Source organism: Microtus pennsylvanicus, chromosome 7, assembly GCF_037038515.1.
Source record: "Microtus pennsylvanicus isolate mMicPen1 chromosome 7, mMicPen1.hap1, whole genome shotgun sequence".
NCBI lineage: Eukaryota > Metazoa > Chordata > Mammalia > Rodentia > Cricetidae > Microtus > Microtus pennsylvanicus.
The window spans coordinates 78087211-78092625 of record NC_134585.1 but is presented as its reverse complement, the minus strand read 5'-3'; positions in this window follow the sequence as shown (position 1 = coordinate 78092625).

The following is a 5415-nucleotide window of genomic DNA, read 5'->3' as shown; positions in this document are numbered from 1 at the left end:
CATTTGCCCAAACACTCACCAGAGAGAAGTTGCAGTTTGGTTTACTCACATCCTCATTGATATTTCAGAGAGGTAGATGTACTTACAATTGGAATCTCTGCACAGAATAGTTCAGAAAATTATCAAAATAAAAATATTCCATTTACAAACTGGAGCGCGCTCGCGCGCGCGTGTGTGTGTGTATGTGTGTGTGTGTGTAAGAGAGAGAGAGAGACAGAGACAGAGAAAGAGAAAGAGAGAGAGAAGAATTTTACTTGTCTAATGTGTTGGTGTGTTTTTTTAATTTTATAAAACTATAGACATATTTTGGAAATGGAATCTTCCTTGAGAAAATGACTCACTAAGATTGGCCTGTGGGCTAATCTGTGAGGTTATTGTATTGGCTGACTGATGAATGATGTGGATGGGCCCAGCCCATTGTGAGTGATGCCACCCCTGGGCAGATGGTCCTGATTGGCATAAGAAAGCAAACTGAGCAAGCCATGATAAAGTTAGACTGTAAGCAACACTCCTCCATAGCCTCTGCATCAGCTCCTGCCTCGAGGTTCCAGCCTTGCGTTCCTGCCCTGACTTCATTAATGGAGTGTGACCTAAAAGTTGTGGCATGATATAATCCCTTTCCTTCCCCACAGCAATAGAAGTACTAACACAGATGCCTCCTTTTCTCTGCCCTGGAACTTCCATGCTACCTTATGGATCCTCTTCAGAACAGTTTGGACTCTAGAGTTTATGTTTTCAGTTCTTCACACATGTTTTAATCACTCCACTGGCTTTCTTGGTTTCTTGGGTTTAAAATGGCATATCTTCTCCACCACTTGCATGGTTCATTTGAGACCTTTGCTGTTCATTAGGTGTGAGCAGTTCTGTGCTCTCTCATTCATCTTCTGACATTCTATCCTACATTCTCCTTCTCTCACTCAGCCCTTCCTTTTCCCTAACTAGTAAGTACACTTCCCTCACAATTGGAGTAATGAATGTCCCAGGAATCAAGCCCTTTCACATGCTTATAGGTGTCATGACATCAAATATCAATGCCCAGACCTCATCCTATCAATGGTTTCGTATTTAGTATAGTGTTAGTGTAGTATATTATGAAACATTCTTCTCAACATGGAGTAAGTGTAGTGTATGCTAGTTCTCCTTGGATGCTCCTTATGAAATAAGCAATGGAATTTCATTTTTCAAAGCAAGTTCCTGTTTTGATCTAACAAGAAAAAAGCAGATTTTCCAGAAGTGAGTCCACTCTTTCACTTTCTGGATGCAGGAGCAACAGATGAAGGGCTTTACATTTCCAGCAACCTTTAGTTGACCTGCAGGGATTTCTAGCCCTTATTATCTAAAGCCACCCCTCCCTTTTTCTTATCTATAATGGCAGATATAAAAAAATGCACAAACCCCTTTCTCTCTTCAGCTTGCATTAGTGTTTGTATATTTAATGTAAAGGCCTGAAACAATTCTATTTTGTCCAGGTTGGCTCAGAAAAGCTGAAAGTTGGAAACCAAAAAGGGAGTTTTTTTCTTAGCTGGAAAACTGTTGTACACGCTCATTTTAAACACAATGCCTGGAAGTAGCAGGAACCAAGCACCCTGAGACCTGTAACAACACCCTCCTTTCTCTGCTACTTCCTTGTGCTTTGTGCAAGGACATTTATCTTTTACACCACTGAAATCATGACTAACCCTTATTTTTTTATAACCACTGAAAAATGGTGAATGGACATGTGGTTTTGAATAGGTGAAAGGTCCTGTCATGTATCTCTAAACAGCTTCATATAGCAGTTAGGTGACAGCAACTTTGTATTCGTGTCCTAGAAACAGCTTCCTCATTGTCACAGGAGGCCTCTAAACTCACTTTTGACCTCTTTCTGTGCGTCCTCCTAACTCATCAATTCAAAGATCCACACAAAGGCCTCTGTTTTTCCCCCTTTAAGCTTCAACTTTTCCACATCATCTGCTTAGGAAATCCTGGTATCTCACCTGATTCTTGCCCTCCTCTCAATCCTGTTACACTCCTCCCCAAGGTCACTACCCTTGAAAGACCCTCGTCGAGGACCTTTTGTCGGGAGGAGACCTCCCCAATGCCAAGGAACAGGCCGAGACCGCACAAATGCAAATCACAAGAGGTTTATGAGTAGACACAGGTACCTGCGGGAGGCAAGATCTCTTGGAAGTCTTGCGCGCCTGCCAACTGGAGGGTGGACTTTTTATAGGGAAGAGCAAAAAGCAAGTTTACAGAAGCAAAAGCATGGTTATCGGAATGAGGCAGGGTGTCAGCAAAAAAAAAAAAAGAAACAAGTTTACAGAAGCAAAAGTGTGGTTATGGGAATGAGGCGGGGGGGGGCATGAATGGTTTCCTCTCTCAGCATGGATGTCTGGCAACAGTCATCCTGTTCCTACCTTATAGATATCCTGTTTTGCAGTCAACCTGCTTTGTTGATGTCCTATCTTATTGATATCCTGCCTTGCATTTTTCCTATCTCATAGACATCCTGCTCTCTCAAGCACATGGATGTTCTTACAAAAGCAAACAGGACGTTCCCCCGGGAGCATGCTAGCTGCAGGTTTTGAGGAGGGGGTCTGTAGGGTCTTTCACCCTCACTCATTCCTGCCTAAAATCCCTTGCCTACAAAACTCTACAATTTACTATTGGCCCTCTGTGGTAGGAGGAGGCTGGTTGTTTGTCCCAGTTGCCCTGAATAGAAATAACCACACAGAAACTATATTAATTTAAACAATGCTTGGTTCATTAGCTCTAGCTTCTTACTGGCTAACTCTTAATTAATTTAATACATTTCTATTAATCTGTGTATCACCACATGGCAGTGGCTTACCAGCAAAAATTGAGCATGTCTGACTCTGGCGGCTCCCTTCACTGTCTAAACAACAGAATGTTATTTTCTTATTCCAGTCCCTCCTATCTAACTTCTCTAATCCTCATGCCCCTACACTGGAACAAGAAAAAAGTCACAGGACATTTTGTTTGGATATAGTGAATGATTCTTGTTATTTTTTAAAAGAACACCAGGTTGCCTGGATTCCTTTTAATATACAGATATTATTTGGCACTCAATATAAAATATGAGCATAATATCATGTGTTCTATCCTACATTTTAACATCCCAATGTTTAATAGATGAGTCCATTTATGTATTTTTGTTAAATGAAATGCAATCATGATGTAGCATTAAATAATTTCAATTAAACAGTCATTTGTCAGATAAAAAAAAGTCACAGGCATAGGATAGTGTCAGGAAGGCCACTCAGTGTCTCATACGTACAAAGTTCTCAGTTCTGAGTTCAGCCGTGTTTAACTTTTCATACTTTTATTCCCCAATACCAAAGGGGAGGAGAAGACAAAAGACTGCTTTAACATGATACAAAGAACAACTAAAACAGATTTTGCTTCAATACTTTGAGTGCTTAACTCATGTGAAAAGCATTTTGTTGTTTAGACAGTGAAGCTACCCTAGATTAAGTATCCTGAAGGAAGCCACTCCCTAGGTCGAACCTCCTAATTCAAAAGGAGCAGAAGTATGCTTAAATTATCTGATGTTTGGTCTCGTGGTGGAGAGGATACACCTCTATAGGCTGTCTTAATCTCCAAAACACCAAGTAACTACACCCTAGGTCAGGGTTTGTAGTCACAGTTGTTGTCAACAACTTTGAGCAAGCTAAAACTCTCTGAAAAGGTGGAATAGGCTCACATTTTTGGGCCTCCACAAGGCCTTGACCAACATGGGATGGGTCCACATTTGGTAATCCTTAACATACCAAGAGCAGCTGAGTTTCAAAGAGTTGAGATATGGATCTATCTATGAAAATTCAAATAAACTCTTGACCCCTCGCCTAATAAGTGCTCCTTTGGGTTGATGTGACTATTAATGTTTATGGTCTCCCGACCACTGCCTATCTCTGAGTATGAGTTCTTTTCTCATTCTTACCTATGTTTTTGATAATCATGACTGCTCCTGTCTTTTCAGTTTTTTCCAAGGGACAGTTAATACAACAAACTCTTCTGGTAGAATTTCCTCAAGTCTCCTACCATTACATGCAGGCTTGAACCCCTACTTTGGACAAGGATTAGAGACCCCTCATCCACCTATCCGCTGTGATGTCCCTTCAGAGCTGAGGGTAGACAGAGGCCTATCATCACCCTTATCAATCCTTATCAATGAATGGCTGGAATGGTAGGTCACAAAGCAGGCTCCAAAACTGTAGTGCCACTCACAGCTTTCTAAGAGGAAACCTAGATCCAAAACAGGTCAGGGTCTTACAGGTGAAGAGAAGGACTGTAATGAGATAAAGAGAAACCTAAAGTAGGCTTTCCTCCGTATTGTCTAGGCCAGCAGTTCTTAACCTTCCTAATGCTGCAACTCCTTAAAACAGTTCCACATGTTGTGGTGACCGCCAAACATAAAATTGGTTTTGTTGCTACTTCATAACAGTAATTTTGCTACTATTATGAATCTTAATGTAAATATCTGCTATGCAGATGGTCTTAGGTGACCCCAGTAAAGTGTGGTTTGACCCTCAAAAAGGTTGCGACATAGAGGTTAAGAATCATGGCTCTAAGTCAAGTTTCTGTTTATGAGAAAAGCATCTACTTCCTTTCTCCATCACCAACAGCAATGTATATCTATTTTCTAATTATCCCCAAAATTAGGTATGAGTTCAAATTCTCACACTAAAGCCCCAGTTGTTCTGAACCCTACTCACCTCTCATGCTACCTGCCCAGGTAAAACTGACAGGACTTTCCTCACCAAGCTGCCATTCTCTAATCTCTGAGGAAGCTTGGCAGTTTGCCCAAAAAGTATTTTTTCTATCCTTGGAGTGGTCTAGTTTTGTGATTTCACTACACCTTCCTGACATTTGCAAGCATGAAGACCTGAGTTTGGATTCTTAGAACCTGTGTCAACCCAGATCTGGAACACTTGTCTGTAATTTCCATGTTCAAACAGATATGCAAAACAGAGACAAAAATCCCTGGAGGTTTTATCCCATGCTTTTTCAGACCCAGGCCAGCTGGCCTTAATAGGTTCCTGATAGAACATCCCCATTTTCTCAGTGTGTGGGTGCACCCCTTGCGGTCCTGAGTTCCTTGCTCGTGCTCTCTCTCCTTCTGCTCCTGATTGGGATCTTGAGATTTCAGTCCGGTGCTCCAATGTGGGTCTCTGTCTCTGTCTCTGTCTCCTTTCATCACCTAATGAAGGTTAATATTCAAGAGGATGCCTATATGTTTGTCTTTGGATTCACCTTCTTATTTAGCTTCTCTCCAAGCATGGGATAAAACCGGACTTGCTGAACATAGTGGACAATGAGGACTACTGAGAACTCAAGAACAATGGCAAAGGGTTTTTTTCATCCTACTGCACGTACTGGCTTTGTGGGAGCCTAGGCAGTTTGGATGCTCACCTT